The 22500-nt window shown below is 55.7% G+C and overlaps 1 pseudogene; it reads right to left on the reverse strand.

Annotated features, from left to right (window-relative positions):
• Positions 1-3637: 3637 nt before the first annotated feature.
• Positions 3638-22019, reverse strand: LOC121852267 (annotated as a pseudogene).
• Between the last annotated feature and the right edge of the window lie 481 nt (positions 22020-22500).

Here is a 22500-nt window from a genome sequence, read left to right on the forward strand (position 1 = left end):
GAGAGCCGTAAGGCGCTGTAAGGATGGGTGGTGGTCGCGGGTTGCTGAGGAGATGGAGTCTGCCTCAGTGGCCCGTGATCACAAATCACTATTTAACTCCATCAAAAAAGTAACCTGCAGCGCCACACCTATTACCATCATTAGAGGAAAAAACGGTGATCCAATCTCCGACCCCCAGGAACAGGTTTGCAGATTTGCTGAGCATTTCTGTGAGGTCCTGGGGGAGGGAAATTCTCTCAGCCAGGAAAACATCATGGCACAAAGTGGGATAACCCTGCTGAGGCTGCGGTGCCTCAAATATTGGAAGAGGTCACCCCCTGTGAGTGGCTGGCTGAGGTGCCATCTGTTGAGGAAGTACTGAAGGCGATCCGGAGTCTGAGACCAGGAAAGGCACCGGGCAGAGATGATCTCCCAAGCGAAATGCTGAGGGAGGGTGGCGTTTGTGCACAGACTGCCCTATATGACATCATAACAACAGTCTGGACCACTGGACGGGTTCCGCAGGACTGGAAGGATGCCCTGGTGGTCCCCTCTTTAAGAAGGGGGACCGTACCGACTGTAACAACTACAGGGGCATCTCACTCCTCAGTGTGCCGGGTAAGGTCCTGGCAAGGATTATTCAACATCGCCTTGCTAGGCACGCTGAGGAGAGGCTTGCGGAGCCCCAATGCGGTTTCAGGAAAGGGCGGTCCTGCACAGATGCCATATTTTCTGTCCGTCTGCTACAGCAGAGGTGTAGGGAATTCCAAAAAGACCTACATCTCTGCTTTATTGACCTGGTCAAGGCCTATGATACCATCAGTAGGACTGGGCTCTGGGTTGTTCTTCGTGCTTTCGGAGTCCCTGACCCTCTGCTCACGATCATTAAGGACCTTCATGATGGTGAGCGGGCCCGGGTAAAACTACGTGGCCGGGAGTCGGAGCCTTTCCCTGTACACCTTGGGGTGCGACAGGGATGTCCTCTGGCTCCCACATTATTTAACATCTATTTTGACCGCGTAGTTCGTGAAGCCTTCAATAGCTGTACCGGGGGAATTTCCATTTGGTACAGATATAATGGGAGGCTGATCGACGCCCGGGTGCGATCAAGGGATGGCTCCCTATTGGTCAACCACGTTATGTATGCCGATGATTTGGTAATAGCTGCTCATTCAGAAGAGGAGTTGGAGGCGCTGCTGCTGAGACTGGAGCGTGCCACTAAGAGGTGGGGCCTTACCATCAGCCCCACCAAAACTAAGCACCTGCCTGGGTATTTTGTACCATCGGACACTCCACCCCCACAACTCCCAATTGGTGATGGGGCAGTTGTGGAGAGAGTGGAGAGTTTCCCATACCTGGGCAGTGTGCTTATGACCGGCTCCAGTTATCAGCAGAGGTCTCACTCCGAATCAGTCGAGCGGCAATATCTTTTCATCGGTTGCGTAACGCTGTGTGGAAGCTACCTGGTCTGTCGCTCCGCACGAAGCTTCAGGTCTTCTCGGCCACGGTCATTCCCTCCCTTCTCTACGCTTGCGAAACGTGGACCCCCCTGTGGAGCATCTTCGCCGGTTGGAAACATTTAGGCTGGCCTGCCTACGATCCATCCTGGGTTTAACCAGGCTGGATTGTGTGAGGAGCTCACAAATCCTTGAAAGATCTGGGCAAAGTCCCATCAGTGAGCTCCTCCGGCAGGCAAGGCTGCGTTGGCTGGGTCATGTAGCCCGCATGCCCAGCCACCGCATGCCTAAACAGCTTTTGTTCGGCCGGATCGAGGGGGCTAAACGGGCGCGGCACGGGCTAGAGAAGAGATGGAGTGATGTGGTACAGGAGGACGTGGAGCTGAGTGGACTTGCCGATGACTGGTACCAGCGGTGTCAAGATCGGCCTCAGTGGAGGAGGCTCGTGAAGGACGCTACTGGGCAGTTGGAGGCAGTCGCCCTCCAACAACAACGGAGGGCGGAGGAGCGACGCTCACAACAACGAGCGGAGCGCCGGGTGGCTAAAGCACAGCAAGTTGGCACAGTAGGGGGCACAGGTGGTGCATCAGCCAGTCATCTCGGTCATCTCGGTCAGTCGACCCGTGGCACCTGGGTCTGCCCCGTGACCTCCTGCCAGCGGGCGTTCGACACTTCACGTGGCCTCAAGGTGCACATGGCCTGGCACAAGCATCGTGGTGACGTCACCGCCACTTAGTGGCGAATGGCGGTTGTTGTTGTTGTTGTGTGTGTGTGTCAGTGTGTGTGTGTGTCACTGTGTGTGTGTGTCACTGTAAATGTGTGTGTGCGTGTGCGCGCTGCGCTACAAACCCGGCGACCTGAGTTTGATTCCTGTTCACAGCCAACGCCAGTGACGATTATCTGAAGCGGTGCTGGGCCTCCCCAGGCCACGAGTGTGTGGCGCGGCGGCGTGTGGTCACCATCGCCACGCCAGAGACACAGACGCGGCCGGGCGCGCTGCTGCCCACCGACCCCCTCGTGCTGACAGCACGTGCCCCCAACAACAAGTCCGTCGAGGCTACGTGGGGGCGGGGGGGGATCTTTGTGCTCGTGCGAGGTGTGCGGGACCTTGCTGGCGCTGGCGGTGCTGCAGTTGACCCAGCAGCGGGAGCCGAGCTGCCAGCGCTGCGTGCACGTGTAGGAGCCGTGCAGCACTGGCGGCAGCGGGGGGCACTGCACGGGCACGCAGCCGCCCTCCTCCCAGTGGCCACTGTCCGTGCACCTCACCTTGAACCCCCTGGGGAGGGAGGGAGGCGGGCGGCGGCAGGAGCCGGGTGATTTGCGAGCGTGTTGGCTGTGCGCACGTGTGTGTGTGTGTGCTCGCCATCTAAAACTATTAAACATTTTTTTTCTTCCCCAGGTAAGGTCCACGGAGCTGTAGTCGCTCTTTTTCAGAAGTGACCTTGCCACAAATGACAGCAGTGAAACAATCTTGATGTGAAGTTTTCGTGACTGCAGGGATCCATACTCTTTGGCTCTTTCGGTAAGGCCGTCATCAGGTGGGACAAGCACAGCAAGAAACAATCGCTGAAGTGGGCAAAAGGGCTGTCGTGACAAGAGGCTATATAGGTAAGAAGCAGTGAAGGTTTTAACCTGGTTAATAACATCATTCCAATGATCGCTCAATTTGTATCCATCTTCTCGGTTGATGTTATGTCTATGTTTATATATCTGGATGGCTTCATGAACAAACTTTTGATAGTAGCCCGAAGGTTTGCAGAGTACCCTGGTCTCGGAAAAAACAATATTAGGAGAGCCCACAGCGTCATAGCGATGGTCAGCCACGCGGAGGTATTGGTTCTGCCGTGTTTCAGATCTTCCTTGTCGTTTCGTTTCCCCAATGTAACAGCCACTACAGGTGCAACTTAGTTTGTAGACTCCAGGATATTGTTGTCACGTGACGAAAACAACCGCGCAAATTTATGACTGCAAAATAATCGCGATGCGTTTGTAGAAAGGTGTATTACACACGTACGTGGGGACACAGCCAATCCTTAACATTTGCCAACATTTGGAACGATGATTCCGGCATTGAGCGCCCCACACGTGCGCGTGACGTGCACCCAGGGCACGGTGTTTGTGAGCACACACGTCTGCTCGCGTTCCATGACCGTGGCGGGGTGCTGGTGTGCCGAGGGTAGCGGGAGGTGTGGAAGCGGGCTTTACTTGCGACTGGTGAGCGGCACGTGGTGTCCCGGCTCGCAGCGATACTTGCAGGAGGAGCCGACCTCCTGTCCGTCGTGTTTGCAGCGGTCGGTGCGCGCCACGGCGTTGGCCATGGGCGGCGGGGCCCGGCACGTCAGCTGGCAGTACGCCTCCGGCAGGGACCACAGTCCGTCCTCCTGGCACCGCAGCTCTGCGCTCGCACCTGGCGTCCCCGCGGAAGGACAAACGCAAAGACGTTCGGCGTCACAATCCGTCGTCGGCGATCGTGTTTGCCGCGGCGGCGATTAAAGCCGGAGGGAGAATGACGATGGTTCTCGGTGCTCCCCTCTTCACAGTGTTAAAACTATTAAACTAGTTTTTATTTTACCAGGTAAGGTCCACCGAGCTCTCTGGCTCTTTTTCAAAATTTCACACGATGGCGAGCCAACGAAGGGTGGGTAATCATCGCGTGGAAATTCCTAGCAGTCAACAAATAATCAAAACGCACATTCATTCGAAATGTGGAGGGAAAAACGGGAAGAATCGGAGAAACGTCCATGAGATCGCCGGGAGAGAGAGAGAGACGCGCAGACTCCATATAGACAACAGGCATCAGGGTCGGGATCGAACCCACGACCTCTTGTATACCAGGCGAGGTAGTTAACATCTCCTAGCCACCGTGATGATGATGAGTGAGAGAGAGACGCGCAGACTCCAAATAGACAGCAGGCGTCAGGGCCAAGATCGAATCCACAACCACACAACCGCAAACACTTACGGATGTCCTTGGCGAAATGCAAAGGTGCTGCAATGTGCAAGTATATTTTACACTTACATTGTAAAGTATGTGTAATGTAGCAGCTTCCAGAGACACCTTGTTCAGTCAGATGTACATTTATTATGAATTTAATGGCGAATGGCGGTTGTTGCCATGTATACGTACATGTCTGTGCGTGTGTGTGTGTGCGTAAGTTCATGTGTGTGTGTGGCTCTATGTGCGTGTGTGAGTCGATGTGTGTTTGTGTGTGAGTCTGTGTGTCAGTCGATGTGTGTACGGCAGTGTGTCTGTGTGTGACAGTCCATGTGTGTGTGCGTCGATATGTGTCTGTGTACGTCCATATGTATGTCTGTGTGTATGTGTGAGTCGATGTGTGTGCGTGGGTCCATGTGTATCTCTTAGTCGATATGTGTGTGTGTAAGTCCATATGTATGCTTAGGTCGATGTATGTGTGAGAGTCTACGTATGTGTGTGTGTGCGAGTCCATATGTGTGTCTGTGTAAGTCGATGTCTTTGTGTGTGTGTGGGTCGATGTGTGTGTCTGTTGCCCGGGCAACGCCGGGTACTTACCGCTAGTCATTCATAAAGTCCACCGACTCGCCGCTAACTTAACGAGTAACCGCGAGTTGACTACAGACACAGCTGGGTAACTTCTACGCGACGCTCCCCGTGTAGTTGGCTGGCTACACAGGAGCGGAAGGAGACACCGTCACTCTCCAAGAGCACAAGGTGCCCCCGTTCCAGGACGACGAAGACGACCCGCTCCAAGATGACGACGGTGACGACAGCTTCTTGGTTCCCCCACAACAACAGCAGCAGTAGCAGCAGCAGTAGCAGCAGTAGCAGCAGCAGTAGCAGCAGCAGTAGCAGCAGTAGCAGCAGCAGTAGCGCAGCAGTAGCAGCAGTAGCAGCAGTAGCAGCAGCAGCAGCAGCAGTAGCAGCAGTAGCACAGAGCAGCAGTAGCAGCAGCAGTAGCAGCAGCAGTAACAGCAGCAGTAGCAGCAGAAGTATCAGTAGCAGCAGCAGTAGTAGGAGCAGCAGCAGCCCAGAGCCCTGTTCCACGCCGGCTTTAAACCCTCTTCCCGAGCCATCTCTCGCCGCACCTGGCCCCCGTCCTGGCTCTGTCCCAATGACTATTCACCACCGTCTGAGATCCGTGCTCATCCTCACACTGCCCTGTCGGTGCCCGTCGCATCAATCATTATTGACAACCACTCAGGTCCCACGTTACCCTTACGTGAGACCCCCCTGCCTGGTCCCTCTCATCCGGAATCTATGGGGAATGGAGGTTGCCGGTCAATCAAATATCCCGGTCATCTGAGAGTTACGCTTACGATTCACCGCATTTCACAAGCATGTTAAACTGTTCAAGAAAGAAACTCAGCCTGCATGTTGGGGAGGCCTTCATCTAGCAGTGGATTGACCATGGCTGAACATTGATGACGACGACGACGAAAGTAAGAGATTGCTGGACGGGTCACCTTGCAGTTTGGCGGGTGGGAGGCAGACGAAGGTGGTGCGGGCACCGTAGCTCGTCCCGTGGGGGTAGCTGAAGTGGGCGTGGTACACGAGGTGCCAACTCGGGACGCCGCAGTCGACGGGCCGGCGGGCAACGCGCTCATCCCCCTGGCCCTCCACGCGGGTCACTCCCGCCTGATGCTGATTGGAGGAGGGGCGGCGTTCGTGACAAGGGCCTTTAAACTCCGACGCGATTCCGTCACGCGCCTCCCTCGTACCTAGTATTATTCAGCCCGGCGTCCGACGATCCTGACCAAACTGCCAAAGCTCGTGGCGCGAAACGTCGGACGTCGTGCCGACACGACACGCGGCAGCCGACCCGATAAACACCTCGGCGCGCCGTTACCGCACAACCGCGAAAACCTACGCTGCAGGACCCGCATGGCTGTATCGGTGTTGGGGGCGTGCAAACGGCAAATAAATCTGCGGAAAAAACTATTCTTACTCTCACAAAACTGCGATGAAATGGCGCCTCCAAACATTCCAATTATTGTGCAATCCACGGCGAGCGCACGGCACATTTCTAATGACGGTGCCAACGAAGCGGCACTAACGGAGCCCGAATGAGCAAACAACAACAACAACAACACGCTCGTGCGACAAACTCTCTTCAGTCAGCACGACGGGCTCCCCCCGTCACGCGAGCACGACGACAAACACCTCGTACTGGCAGGAACCTCCTGGTTACACCAGCCCACAGGGGATTATTGTGTCCGTCGTGCAGGGTGGGGCTGGGAGGGGTGGGGCTGGGTGGGGAGGGGCTGGGTGGGGAGGGTGGGGATGGGCTGGGTGGGGAGGGTGGGGGGTGGGAGGGGTGGGGCTGGGTGGGGAGGGGCTGGGTGGGGATGGGCTGGGTGGTGAGGGTGGGGAGGGGCTGGGTGGGGCTGGGTGGGGAGGGGCTGGTCACCCGTGGTGCCCTTATAAAACTCAACGTTTAACCAACTCACGCCGGCTTGTGCCCGCCCTCACAGTCGGCCATATTTGCGGAATACACCACGCCGCCGTTGACCCTGCAGGCCATTGACCGAGCAACCCAACGTTACTACCAGCTCCTCCGCAGGAGGGATGTGTCAAAGCCACGTCGAAGGCCGCCCGTTAACCTCCGCGGAAATCCGCGTAAACCACGAGGTCGGCGTGCGGTCAGCGCAACGGCGAGGGCTGAAGCGACGCCGAATTGCACGGGACGACGGTGGGCCCTCACCGGGTCCCCGTCCGCCGCGGGCTGCTGCCCGTCCTCGCTCGCTCGGTGCCCCTTGCCGCAGAGCACCTCGCACCGGCTGCCGGCCTCGTCGTCGCACCGCGCCGTGCCGTGAGCCGCCAGCCGCTGCAGGCAGGTGCTGCAGGCGTTGCAGGTACACCTGGCGCCGTTGGGGAGACACCAAGAGGGCGTGGGTTTGTTAGACGGCCTCCTCGCGTGAAGCGGGGGAACATTGAATGGAGTGGTGATCGGTCCAATAATGACACAAAGCATCACCGGGATGATTCGTCAATCAATCGTCGAGAAAATCTACAAATCGACTAAACATTGTAACAAATTAAATCTTGACTTAAAGCTTTCGTGACTGCAGGAATTCATATTCTGTGTCTTTCGGTAAAGTCAGGTAGATAGGTTCAACAACCTGTCTACGCGACCCAAAAGTGTTGTAATCGATTGCTTTTTCTTGTGGTTGATGACACGGGCCCCTTGATGGCCGCCCCCATATCCTGCCGCCTGAAGGTGGGAAACCCCCCCCCACACCCGTCAATCTCCCACAGAGTTTGTGTCGTCCAATGACAATGGTGATGACCATGTCGTACGAAGCAATGACAACATTTCACAGGACGATGATATGTTTTGATATTCAGTCAAGCACTTGTGGAGATGCGGAGTCAATGTCAAGACATGTTTTTTCCTGGGGGAGTGACTCGGAGTGGATGGTTGTTTTGCTCGACGTTCGAATGCGCCACACTCGCCGCTCCGTGTACGGACCACGCCATTTTCATCCGTTCCGATTGGTCGAGCATTTCAAGCGATCAATTGGCAGAGAAAATCAACGACTTGAATCACTGGATGGGACCGGCTCTAATATAAAGCCAACGCACTTGTTAAAAGCACCGGAGTCTTTCGTTCGCACATTCAAGCCGGTGCTGTAAAGATAACACTGGTCAACAACAAAAGAACATGTTTTTCTGGCCTGGACTTTTGAAGCTGTTTTAGGCTAATTTCAGGGTGCCGATTCCAAATCTGATCTTAGATTTGCTCGATCACATCTCATTTTTATGCTATCGGCATACCCAATTTTCATTGATTTAACCCAAAATTAACTCTGTCAGTTATGATTGCAAGTTGTTGCGAGTCAGTGACTGCTTTAGTGTTAAAATATGGTGCTGTATTTTTAGGACAGTGTGTTTATAATATCATTTTATGTAGATATCCACATTTATTTAATATTTTTCTTCTGCAGTTTTTATTGAAAATGCAATATTTGATATCTCAAAAAACTCATTTGGAATCAGCACCCCAAAATTACCTTAAAACCGTTGGAATACCTTATGCCAGAAAAAGTGTGTTGACCAGTGTAATCGGACGTGTCTTGTTAACGTAATCGATAAACCACTTAGCTTCCCCGAACAGGGTGAGCACGCACTGGCCCTGTGGAGGGAGACGCCTCTTGGCCTGCTACACACGGCTCCCGTGTTTCTTCAACGATTAAAACGCACCGTAAATCTGGTGACACGTGTGGCTTCCCTCCGAGACGGGGCGGGGGGCAGGGGGCAGGGGGCACACCGTAAATCTGGTGACACTTGTGGCTTCCCTCGGAGACGGGGGGGGGGCGCATCGTAAATAACACGACATCCCTTGGGCGCCCGAAGCGCCTTCAGGCCCAGACCCCCGCACCGAGCCCTGCTGAGCATCGACCGCCCTCAATCAGGGCCTTAAATTCAGTGCCATTGTTGGTTGCGCAGAAATTAATTTCGTGGAAATGCCACCGTGTGGCTCCCACGGTGTTACCGACGGCTTTTCTGAGCTTTTGGTGAGGAAACGAAATGCAATTAAGTGGATTGAAATGTGAATAGATGTGCCGGCTTCGTTTTATTTTTATCCGAGTCTTACGCCCCCACACCTTTGCCCTCGTTATTGTCACAAGAAGGATCGCTCTGGGATTGACGCCGAGAGGTGCGTTTGTGAAGGGACAGGCCCAAAGCCCACTTCTGATAGAATCGATCACCGGTTATAGCCATGACCAGGAATCAAACCCACTCACTGGCTACATCGTGCAGAGTGCTATTGGCAAACGCGTTCAGTTTTTGAAGTCACTCTCCCGCGAGAGAATCTGAACGCGGTGCCCCCCTCACTCACCCGTGCGCCGCAGCGTCCCCCCCACAGCGGGGTCCGCCGTGCGTGTAGACGAGCGGCGGCGAGGGCTGCGAGTCTCCGTACGTCGTCGAGACGGCCACCTGGTACGCGTACGTCGCTCCCGGCTCCACGGACCTAGGCGGAGGGGTCGGCGAGGGCACGGAGGGGCGGACGGCCGAGACCGGGGGGGGGGGGGCGGCCAAAGTGCGGGCCGGGTCAGTGTCGACGGAACTCGTGGGCGGGCGTTAAAACTCCGACATCGTCCGAGAGAGAGAGAGAGGGGGAGCCGCGCGCGTCGCCTCGCGATGCCGGAAGCGGGCGCCGAAAATGAGAAAACGTTCAATCCGTATCGGCAAATGTTTGCCCGCAACGACTCGCAGACTCAAAGTTTTCAATGAGGCGGGTAATTCACTCCAGCCAGGTGACCACGAGCAATTTGAACAGAGAAATCCAACACTCTGGCTGTTTGCGTAGTCGTCAAAAGGCGCACAATTCAAAGACAATGCACCATCAGAGTATGAGAGCTCGGGGTAAGCATTTACACCATTGGAACCTCATCTGGTCCAACCCATGTGAGGAAAGCTGTCTCGGGTGTGGACCAATCAACTTCAAGGACAGTGCATATCATTATCAGAGTTGTGTTTTTTGTTTGCATTATGACTGCAGGTATTGTGGTCTATGCAAACATGACTCCTCGTAAAAAAGGTGTCAGTTTTGTTGCCAGATAAAAGGGTAAAAAAACAATTATCATATTTTTTTACTGGCAAATGAGGTACCAATGGAGACCTCCAGAGTTCGCGATGAAACATGAGATGGTACCCGAGGAGCATCACGGGGCGAAATGTTGTTTTGTGCGCCACGGACTTTGATGCCGACGGTACCTGCGGTGAGCGTTCAAATGTTCAGTGGGCACGACTCCGCAATTCGGGAGGGAGGCAAAGGATGCTGGAGATGCACACGTGCGTAGAGTGCAGATGACAGTTTGCAAACTCAGGACGTGATGCTCTCGTTGTACACAAATATATGCAAGGCTTGACGATTTTAACAAAAATCAATGCGAATGAACCGGTAAAGATGAGATGCGCAAATACTTTAGGAGATTGGAACAGCCTTTGTGTGGACTCTGCTATGAGAATGTTGTCTGTTGTGTGACAGTCAAACCAATATTATTTCTTAAATTCTCACCGCCCGAATTTATCCAAAAAAATGCGAGGTGAGTTTTTTTTTCTCATTCATTGATGACCGGGGGCTGAGAATGCAAACTCACTTTCACTTGCAAACGCTTCAAGGACATGGGGGACGCGGCCTTTCCGCACCGAGCAGCACCGTCCCAGCCAAACCGTGACAACACTGAGGAGTGTGCTTGGAACGCCGCGGCGAGTGCTGTTCGCGACCAGCTACCAAGGCCGGCAAGACACACGAGGAGGTCGGTGGGGGCAACACGCACGCACGCACACACACACACGCGTACACACACACACGTGTACACGCACGTTGCGTGTACACAGCGAACTCGCACAGAGTACCACCCAGCGCCCCGCGCACCTGTCCACGAAGCTGCGCGACGGCCCGTCGACGGCCACGTGCCCGTGCGGGTGGAACGGCGGCGAGCGGGACAGCTTGTAGGAGAGCGGGCGGCAGCGGGAGCAGCGCCCGTCGCCTGGGGCCGAGCGCAGCAGCGCGGCGTCCACCTCCAGCCGCTCGTCCGCCGTGTGGATGCGCACCGACTCCACCGGCGCCAGCAGCCAGTCCAGGCGCACCGTCAGCGGCACGTCGCAAAACACCGTCTGGGGTCCCAGCGACTGGCGGGGCGCAAGCGGGTTCACGGTGCGGGGGTGGTGGTGGTGGTGGTGGGTGGTGGGTGGTGGTGGTGGGGTGGTGGTGGTGGGGTGGTGGTGGGTGGTGGTGGGGGTGGTGGTGGGGTGGTGGTGGTGGTGGGGTGGTGGTGGGGTGGTGGTGGGGGTGGTGGTGGGGTGGTGGTGGTGGTGGGGGGTGGTGGTGGTGGGGTGGTGGTGGGGTGGTGGGGGTGGTGGTGGTGGTGGGGGGTGGTGGTGGTGGTGGGGTGGTGGTGGGGTGGTGGTGGGTGGTGGTGGGGGTGGGGGGTGGTGGTGGGTGGTGGTGGTGGTGGGGGTGGTGGGTGGTGGGGTGGTGGTGGGGTGGTGGTGGGGGTGGTGGTGGGGTGGTGGTGGGGTGGTGGTGGGTGGTGGTGGGTGGTGGTGGGGTGGTGGGTGGTGGTGGTGGGGTGGTGGTGGGGGTGGTGGTGGTGGTGGGGGTGGTGGGGGTGGTGGTGGTGGGGGTGGTGGTGGGGTGGTGGTGGTGGTGGGTGGGGGGCGGTGGTGGCGGGTGGTGGTGGTGGTGGGTGGTGGTGGGGTGGTGGTGGGTGGTGGTGGTGGTGGGGTGGTGGGGGTGGTGGTGGGGTGGTGGTGGGGTGGTGGTGGTGGGGTGGTGGTGGGGTGGTGGTGGGTGGTGGTGGTGGTGGTGGTGGGGGTGGTGGTGGTGGGTGGTGGGGTGGTGGTGGTGGGTGGTGGTGGTGGGGTGGTGGTGGTGGTGGTGGGTGGTGGTGGTGGGTGGTGGTGGTGGTGGTGGGGGTGGTGGTGGTGGGTGGTGGTGGTGGGTGGTGGTGGTGGTGGGGTGGTGGTGGGTGGTGGTGGTGGTGGGTGGTGGGTGGTGGTGGGTGGTGGTGGTGGTGGTGGGGGTGGTGGTGGTGGTGGGTGGTGGGTGGGGTGGTGGTGGGTGGTGGTGGTGGGGTGGTGGTGGTGGGTGGTGGGGTGGTGGTGGTGGTGGGGTGGTGGTGGTGGGTGGTGGTGGTGGTGGGGTGGTGGTGGGTGGTGGGTGGGGTGGTGGTGGTGGTGGGTGGGTGGTGGTGGGTGGGGTGGTGGTGGTGGTGGGTGGTGGTGGTGGTGGGTGGTGGTGGGGTGGTGGTGGTGGTGGTGGGTGGTGGGGTGGTGGTGGGTGGTGGTGGTGGGGTGGTGGGTGGTGGTGGTGGTGGGTGGGGGTGGTGGTGGTGGGTGGTGGTGGTGGGTGGTGGTGGTGGGTGGGGGTGGTGGTGGTGGTGGGTGGGGTGGTGGTGGTGGTGGGGTGGGGGTGGTGGTGGTGGTGGTGGTGGGTGGGGGTGGTGGTGGGGTGGTGGTGGGTGGTGGGGTGGGGGGTGGTGGGGGGGTGGTGGTGGTGGTGGGGGGTGTGGTGGGGGTGGGGGTGGTGGTGGGGGTGGTCAGGATAGAGTTGCGGAAGCAGGCGGCATCTCGTGGCGACGACGTGTAATCTTCCTCTCTCGTTCGGCGGGTGTCGACGCGGAGCAACGACGACAATCTCACACGTGCGGGTGGTCGGGCCAGACAACTGCGCGAGGAGCGGCGGAGTGCATCGCCGCGGTGCCTTCTTCGTATTTGCGGATGCGCAATTGCATCGCTACGCGTTGTACGGTCTCTGTTCTGGATGACCAGTCGCACGTGACTCCAGATATTTAAAAAGTTTCCATTTGTGCATCAGGTATCCGCACCCGCCATGCCGTTACGTGTAATTTAAATCTGTCATACAGTCCACGCGAGTACTTGCCGAGGAGTGTATAAATGACACACCTCGGAGTGTGATTAGTAATTATTTTTTCTGCGCTTGCTTGCCAATGAATGCTGTTAATCCTGCATAATGCACATGCATATGCAGTACTAATCACATTCCTGCATTTCCCATAAATATGCTAAATTCCTCTTAATATGCAAATTCCTTTGTCAATGCGCCCAGCTTATATATATGCTCCAAGCTCGTGTGCTGTTTCATTCAGACTCTGTCGCCTCGACGGACCTGGTTTTCACCTGAGGACGGCTGCTTGCGTTGTGGCCGAAACGTCGTGAGAATAATTTTATTATGTTTTATTTTTATTATTTTTTATTATTTTATTACTTCCCTTCTACGTGACTTTACCGAAAGAACCAAGAAGATGAATCCCTGCAGTCACGAAAGCTTTAAATCAAAATTTAGTCCCAAGACTGTTTGAAGAGGGTCCTGCCAGGTTTTATCGTGGTTGCGGCCGATGCCACCACATGCAGCCCCACGAATGAGTAAGTTGCCGGCAGCTTTCAGCATTGGGATGTTTGACCAATGCCAGTGACACGGTGTGTTTGTTTAGCTGTGGAATGATCGTGGGAGAACTCAGAGGAAACCCACACTGAACAGGGGGAGAGAATGTACAAACTCCACGCCGAACGGTGCATTGAATACCAAAAGCAAATCAAATAACAAGAGCATTGAAACTGCCCAAGTAATTAAAACGATCAAGATACCGTACACATTGCGGGAGTAACTGAAGTTGTAAGTACTCACCCAGACACCTTTCTAACCACGTTCAAGGCGGTGTCTTCAAAAGACGTTTTCTCTCTTTGATTCAATCACTTCACGTGAAGTCATCTTCACTCGACGTTCTCCCAGGTTCCTTGTTCAAGCGATGTGCTCCGGAACTCGCCATCATGATCAGGAACATCGCAAATGCCTCCTTCTCTACGGGGTCTTTTCCGTCCAACCTCAAATCTGGCCCGATTTCCCCCCCGTTAAAGAAACCAAGTCTCGACCCGGATGACCCGTCCAGCTATCGTCCCATCACTAATCTCTCGAACCTCTCTAAACTCCTTGAAAGACGTATCGCCCTGGCCCAGCTCAAACCCCACGTCACCTCCTCCCCCCAAACTAGTGCTCTCCTCCCAGTCAGCTCACCGTCAAACTACTCAACAGAAACGACACTCGCCAGAGTCCTCGATGGCATTTGAATGCTTATCGACTCCATCGCTGCTCTTGTAAGTCTGGACATTTCATCGCCCTTTGACACCGTCAATCACCCGCTCCTTACCTCCCTCCTGAAGACAGACTTCAGGTATATGTGGCTCAGCACTCAAGTGGACGCTGTCCTACCTTTCTGATCGGGCAATCCTCAGTTAGGGTGGGGCTCGTCCACATTCTCCTGAAACAAAAGCGCCACGTGGCGTCCCCCAGGGCTCCGCCACGTGACGTCCCCCAGGGCTCCGTCCTCAGTCCCCCTCTGCTGTTCACGGCCTACACTTCCCGCTCGGCCGCCTCATCGCAAGCTTCGGTGTCGAGCGCCCACTCGTGCGGACGACACTATTCCGTTCACCGCCATGGGGACTCGTCACAACCCAAACGACGCGTGGCACAACCCCAACACCTGGGGGGGGGGGGGGGGGGGGGGGGGGGGAGGTCGTCGTTGTGATCGACGCGGGCGGGAACGGGCCGTACCTCGTTCCTCCCGTCGGCCGTGAGGATGACCAGTCCTTGATGGGGTGGGAGTTGTGCAGGAAGATGTAGGTGACCCAGATGCTGAGGAGCTCGGGGAGGCTGGGCAGGCTGAAGGAGAGCTCCAGGACGCAGCCGGACGGCTGGGGGCACCTCGCCGCCGGCGTGCGCCGCTGCCCGGAGCGCAGCTCGGGGCTCCAGGAGCGCAGGCTGGACTCGCACGGCCTCTCCACCTCCGGGGACCTGTCGCCAAGCGCCACACGCCGCGGGGAGTGAGCGCCGGCTTTGGTGGAGCGTGACGGCCGCGGTCGACTACTCTACGTCGAACGAACTCGGAACGACAAATGTTACATCCGGGCACAGACCGAGCTACGGTGATGATGATGCGATATAAAAATAGACGGTAAAACTAGTTCTTTATTTATTTTACCGGGTAAGGATATGATCTGCTTTCGCCTACGTGCAATATGCGCTACACCGGTCAGGTGTGGTTCAGTGGTAGGGCGCGGCGAGTGGCTCGCAATAGAAAGTGCGAGTCAGAATCCTGCTGTTGACTCAGCCCATCATCCCCCTGCATGAAACCCTGGTGAGCTCCAGCCGTGGTCACATTGAAACATTCTGCGGGAGTTCGGACACGCATGACAATCTACAGTCCCCATCTGGGAGAGAGAGAGAGGGAGTGAGATACTGGCTTCACGATGGCGAGGTGTTAACTACCTCGCCTGGTATACAGGAGGTTGTGATTACACTACCAGTGGCAAAATATAGTGATAGGTTTTTACCCTTTCAACTGGTACAACAACTGACACCTTTATACAAGGCATCATGTTTGCAATAACCACAACACAAGCAGTCAAAATGCAAACAAAAAGAAAAGGCCTTTTGGCGTCATCTGGCCCAACACCAATGGAGACTAGGCTCTAAGAAAAGCTGTCTCGGGTGTGGAGCAATCAACTTCAAGGACAGTGCATATCATCATCAGAGTTGTTTCTTTTTGTTTGCATTTTGACTGCTTGTGTTGTGGTTATTGCAAACATGATGCCTTGTATAAAGGTGTCAGTTGTTGTACCAGTTGAAAGGGTAAACACCGATGACTATAGAGGTTGTGAGTTCGACCCCGACGACCCTGATGCCTGCTGCTGCTGTATATTTGGGGGTGGCATGTCTCTCTCTCTCTCTCCCGTGGTCAAGTGGATATTTCTCCGGGTCCTCCGATTTCCCCCTCCACATTTAGAATCGACATCACCGGCGTTCAGACTATTTGGCTACAAATACATTTCCACGTGAGCCACTTCATTTGTGGCCAGCAGGTCACTTCTGAAAACGAGCTAATAGCTCAGTGGGGAGACTTTAACCTGGTCAAATTAAAATTGTTGTAAACAGTTCTAGGAAGAGGGATATAGAGTCTGTGGAACAAATCTCGTGCGAGTTTTCTTTCCCCATCTCCTGCCGCTGGGCCCTGCGTGTGACGATCACAGAAGCGATGATCGCAGGTGCTGCCGAGAACATCCATGCGTCTCCTTGCCACGCATGCGGTATCTCTCGTTACACAAGAAGAAAGATCTCCACCCCCCCCCCCACCTTACATAGCGTTAACAGACTTGTCGGGACGAGCTACTTTGGCAAGTGCCGTTAGCGAGTGGCACCTAATGAAGGCACCACGCCCGACCTCCTTTGTCTCCCCAAGTCTGCCATCTCACTAGGAGTTGACAAATTGGGGGGTACCCCCCCCATCACCCCCCTAAATTATAGCCCCCCCCCCCCAATAGGGAACCACCACCACTGGACAAACCGTGCCAAGGTGAGCGTGCAAGAACACCCCTGCAAAGACGTGTCTGGTGATTGTGGTGGGAGGGGGCGGGGGTTGGAGCCAAACGGCACGCGAGCGTGCCTGTTCTTGTACGCGCACTCACGTGTGCGTGCGTGCGTGCTAACGCGTGTGCGAGCGTGAGCGTCTCCTACCCTCCGCTTCCTTCGGGCTCCAGTGTCCCGAGGGGTTGAAGGCACCGGGGGACGAGGCGGAGTGGGCGAACTGCGCGAGACGCCCCGTCCTCTCCGCAGAGGTCGCACGCAGATCCCGCTTCTCTGGGGGAGGGTCGACGGTCGAAAGACACCGCTCACACGCTCCATCTGCAACACCCGACATGGACTAGAACGGCGCCGCGGGCTCTCAGCTCCTCAGCGGCACGCCGACAACGACGACAAAGTTCCACCGGCGGTTCGGTGCCTCTCTCTCTCGCTCCCCATTCCGCGCACACCCACACAGAAACACACACACACACAGACACACACACCAACAACAACAACCGCCATTCGCCACTAAGTGGCGGTGACGTCACCACGACGCTTGTGCCAGGCCATGTGCACCTTGAGGCCACGTGAAGTGTCGAACGCCCGCTGGCAGGAGGTCACGGGGCAGACCCAGGTGCCACGGGTCGACTGACCGAGATGACCGAGATGACTGGCTGATGCACCACCTGTGCCCCCTACTGTGCCAACTTGCTGTGCTTTAGCCACCCGGCGCTCCGCTCGTTGTTGTGAGCGTCGCTCCTCCGCCCTCCGTTGTTGTTGGAGGGCGACTGCCTCCAACTGCCCAGTAGCGTCCTTCACGAGCCTCCTCCACAGAGGCCGATCTTGACACCGCTGGTACCAGTCATCGGCAAGTCCACTCAGCTCCACGTCCTCCTGTACCACATCACTCCATCTCTTCTCTAGCCCGTGCCGCGCCCGTTTAGCCCCTCGATCCGGCCGAACAAAAGCTGTTTAGGCATGCGGTGGCTGGGCATGCGGGCTACATGACCCAGCCAACGCAGCCTTGCCTGCCGGAGGAGCTCACCGATGGGACTTTGCCAGATCTTTCAAGGATTTGTGAGCTCCTCACACAATCCAGCCTGGTTAAACCCAGGATGGATCGTAGGCAGGCAAGCCTAAATGTTTACAACCGGCGAAGACACACACACACACACACACAGACACACACACACACACAAAGACTAACACAGACACACACACACACAGACACACAACAAAGACAAACAAAGACACACACAGACACACACACAGACACACACACAGACACACACACAGACACACACACAAAAAACACGCCACTTCTCACGGAACAGAATGCGGGCAGCGACCGCGCAGGGATTGTCCGCGAAACAACGGGGCAACGAAGACCCCCGCAGCTCAATGGCGTGACCACGAGACACCGAGCAGAGAGCCAGTTCCCGCTTAGCGCCAAATTGTTTTGTTTTCATGAACGGGGGGGGGGGGTCCTATCCAAGAACTCCTTTGAATCGCACGGCTCCCCGCGCCTCCGACTTTTTCCTGCACCACGGTCGGCTGCGTACGTCGTGAACAAAGTTCACGACGTACGCGTGCGCACCACTGGCATTAGCTTTCAGGCACGGAAGCTTTGCTTCAAAGCGAGGCAGCAGGATCTAGAAACTTTTCAAAGGGGATGTGGAGGGGCCGGTGGAGAGGGGGTGGCGGAGGTGTGGGGGGGGGGTCCCAAAAAAAAAAAATTAAAACATTTAAATCGGGCCGTACATTCATAGTAAACATTATTCAAACATTCGATTAACTTTGTCTAATTAATCTAAATAAAACACAGGGGGAGAGTGGGGCGGACAATTGCACTCATTTCCCAACCATTGGACTCGCCATGAGTTCAAGCTCACGCCGGTTTCTTTCTTTCAGTGGCCCTGAAACGTCTCCGGAGGTGCCACCGCTACATGAAACGATCGCAGTAAACAAGAGTATGAACGCACCAGCGGGTTACACACTTTGCCGGATAAAACGAAATCGTCATTTCCTAACGCGTGTCGGTCCACTGCTTGATGAAAGACCCCCTCCCCCCACGTCCGGTCGGCCACGGGGATATTTTTGACAAAACTAACTCTGGTTCGTGCCAATTGCACCTACGTACGTATTTACGTTGGACTTCTTTCGCACCGTACGTTGCCAACCCATGCTAATCGGAGGTGCGGGGGAGGACAACAAACTAAACCGCACAACAAAAATTACATCGAAAAGTGCGCAGCTCCAGCGGCTTCCTAATATCGGAAGGAAGAGCGTTCCAGACGGCCGCAGAAGAGCATCTGAAAGAGCGCGACGCGGTGACCCCCGTCTCTGTCCGATTGCGAGCCAGATGCCGCCCCTGCAAGGATGGCCGGAGTTCGCGTGCTGGTGGCGGTGGCCGATACTCCTTGGCGAGATTAAGCAAGTTACTGCGGCTCATTTGTGGCAAGCACTTTGTGTGCATTCGTTTGGAAATCAGATTGGTGAAGTTGGAGGGAGGTGGGGGGTGGTGGATCCAGACACCGCTCGCCCCCACTGATATTCGTTGTGACCAGGAAGCGAACTCGGGTCGCCGGATTCATAGGACAACGCTCATACCCCTGAGCGAGCACTCATCCAACACCGCATGGATAATGCTACAGCAGCAGCGGTGTGTGTGTGGATTTGCCCCTATAATTGCATCAGAAAATTCCTCGTGCGTTCACTCCAGCGAGGGAGCAAAACAGAACTTGATGCCACACAAATCACACAAAGTTGCATTAGAAAGTTTGGAATGCCCCGCAAACTGCCAAGAGGCACTTGCCACCACGCACACGCGCGCGGCCCCCGCAGTGGAGCAACGCGTCGTCCACAAGTGGGATTTAAAGCTGTCACCGCTCTTATTCCACAACTCCCATTATCCGGCCACAAATCGGCAGTCCCTCCGGCAGGCACCACACAAATCGCCCCCCACCCCGCCCGCTTTCTCGGCTGAACCATTTTGCCTCTTTGGCGGCGAAATGATGGAGGGGGGCACCGTCCCCCCCATCACCTCCCCTGCCCCCCCCCCTTCTCCCCCAACTTCCCCCGCTAGCCCAAATCGAAACAGAACCACTGCGTCTGTCGGCGGCGGCGTTGTGCGTTGCGCTTTGTGAATGTGGCGTTCCGTGGCGAGGACGGGCAGTCGTTGGTGTCGCCGCTAGGCACGAGCAAAGTGGGCAAAGGCACAGGGCACCAAAGCAGCTCAAGGGCTCTCTGGGATTCATGACAACAACAACAAGAAAATGCAGGGAGGAACCAAATGCATTGGGTCGAATTTAGATCCAACTCATCACGACTCTCATTTCATCACACCGACATCTCTTGCGCCACATCTCTCTCATCTCTCCACATCTCTCCCTCTCGTCCACATCTCTCTCATCTCTCCCATCTCCCTCTCACCCTCTCGTCCACATCTCTCTCTCTCTCCACATCTCTCTCTCGTCCACATCTCTCTCACATCTCTCTCATCTCTCCCTCTCGTCCACATCTCTCTCATCTCTCCACATCTCTCCCTCGTCCACATCTCTCTCATCTCTCCACATCTCTCTCATCTCACCCTCTCGTCCACATCTCTCTCATCTCTCCACATCTCTCTCATCTCACCCTCTCGTCCACATCTCTCTCATCTCTCCCTCTCTCGTCCACATCTCTTCATCTCTCCACATCTCTCCCTCTCGTCCACATCTCTCTCATCTCGTCCATCTCCTCATCTCCCTCTCGTCCACATCTCTCTCATCTCTCCACATCTCTCCCTCTCGTCCACATCTCTCTCATCTCTCCACATCTCTCCCTCTCGTCACACTCTCTCCCTCTCGTCCACATCTCTCTCGTCCACATCTCTCTCCACATCTCTTCCTCTTCTCTCTCATCTCTCCACATCTTTCTCATCTCACCACATCTCTCCCTCTCATCCACATCTCTCTCATCTCTCCTCTCGTGCACATCTCTCTCATCCCTCGTCCCATCTCTTCTACCCTTCTGTGCCGACGCGCGACTCTCTCTCTCGCCTCACCGCATCCACTTCCGCCATCTCTCTATCGCGGCCTCATAAATGTAAAGAGAAAGAAGCGAGCTGGGGCGGGCGGGCGGGGGACCGGAGGTGCAGGAACACCTCTGGAAGACGTGGCCGTTGACGGGGGCATCCACTGCAGGGTGAGGAGCCCTCGTCCTGGGCGACGGGATCGGCGGATCGGCCGGGGGGGGGGCGCGGTCCAGGCGCCAGCCCTCGTACACCAGGTCCAGGTAGCAGTGCATGCGCGCCACCTGGTTCGGCGTGAATGAGTCGGTGCAGTCATCGTCTGGAATTCCAAGCGGGTCGGTGGGGGGAAGTGATGACAACGGGGCGTTTAGACGAGGTGAGGGACGGGGTGGTGGTTTGTGGTGGCGAGGCGAAGGATTGATGAGAATGAAGGTGGGGGGGGGGGTATTGCTCTACGTGACATCTGGGGAAATGCAAGGTCATTCATACGTACCCTTGCGTTGTTTTCTTCTTCTTCTTCCAATGAATCATAAACAAAATGTAACATGACTGGTGGCTCATCGGTCTACGTATTTATACCATTTTAACATGAAATATCGATGCAATAATATACGGATGGAATTGTGTGCAAATGACCACAAATGTATGCAACACCGCGTATCCTGTACAAAATTTGAGGACAGTCCGTTTTAAGTAATCTCACGTAGCCTCCATATTGCGTAACAAAAAAGGAAAAAGCCTTTGTTTACGTGGTGCACAATCGATCATTCGCGTTGATTCTATTCAAGTCCTGCTTACCCACCACACCAAGGACGGCGCCCCAATATTGTCTCCGTTTTACAGACCCTCCAAAACAGAATACAAGTGCGATTATCGGACGCGTGTCCCTGGGGCGGCTTTGATCGGCGAAATTGAAACCGTTCGTCCGCCTTGGCCAATTTCTTTGTCATGGCCAGCACCAGCAGCAGAATTGGCTGCTCTCTCAACATCCACGTGACAAGCCACTTCGTTGGAGCTATCGTTCGTGGGCAGGTCGCTTCTCAAAACAAGCTATATTGCTCAGTGGTGGGGCCCTTACCTGACAAGATAAAAAAAAAAACTTTATATAATGTGAAATGTGAAATCCGACATCTGCTGTGTAAAATTTCGATTTAAAACTTTCGCGACGACGTTGTTTTGTACACGGCCGACTGAAGTCACTTTAGAAGCACAGCAGCAGCAGCAGTTATAATAAGGGCTTCATCAGATGACGCGACCCCAACGGGTAACAGGCGAACTACCGATTGCTTTTTGAGCGCACACTTTACAACGGCACGGAGGAGTGGCCGCTGGTATTAGGCGCGTGAGCGCGAGATATTTTTTTCTCCGAACAGATCCGACGGAGGGACACACGCATGGACCCAAAGTAACCCCAAGAATGGCGCGTAGCCTCACCTCCGTAGCCCATGTAGTTGTTGAATGGGTGTGCTGAAAGTGGCGCTGGCCGCAGGTGTCGTTGCGAGGCTCCGGGTCGTGGCACAGCTTGTTCTGCGGCGTAGGGGGGTGTCGGCGCACAGGTCTCCCGTCTCCAGCGACCGTGGTCTCCCGACAGGGGTCGTCGCAGGATTCGGTCTCCGACACCCCCCGGAAGACTGGTACAGTCCGAGACGTGGCCCAGCTCGTGGATGATGGTGTGCGTGTGGCCGGCCTTGCCATAGTACGTGGGATTGAGCACCACACCACCTGCTCGTTCCAACGATTAACAACGACGATTGATTTAATCGATACGCAATCATCGGCGTGGCAGACACTGACGGCGAGATGGAGCGCCGTCGCAGACGGAAATTACAGGAGGCCCAATTTTAAAACACGATTAAAGCCGTGGACAATTGCAGCCACTTCAATTGTGGCATTATCATTTAGATGGAGCAAAAAACTAATTCCATCTCCGTCAAATATAGGCAGCCATTGTAACATCATCAGATTCCGGATTGTGCCGTTTTACCATTTTCGCACTAATTACTGTACACAACGAGCACCCTTGTTTATCCCAATGAAGCCGAATGGCCATCCTGCAAAACGACACACGCATCTCACAATCTCTGTCGCTCACGGGCCGCAAGCCAGACGGTGGTTTTTACACGCCGTGCCACCGGAGTTCTGTTCCCGGCGGGAAACACGAGCGCGGGGCAAGATCTCTGAAACACGTCCCTCGCACCACCCC

The sequence above is a fragment of the Callorhinchus milii genome, unplaced genomic scaffold, assembly GCF_018977255.1.
Source record: "Callorhinchus milii isolate IMCB2004 unplaced genomic scaffold, IMCB_Cmil_1.0 Scaffold667, whole genome shotgun sequence".
NCBI classification, from domain to species: Eukaryota; Metazoa; Chordata; class Chondrichthyes; order Chimaeriformes; family Callorhinchidae; genus Callorhinchus; species Callorhinchus milii.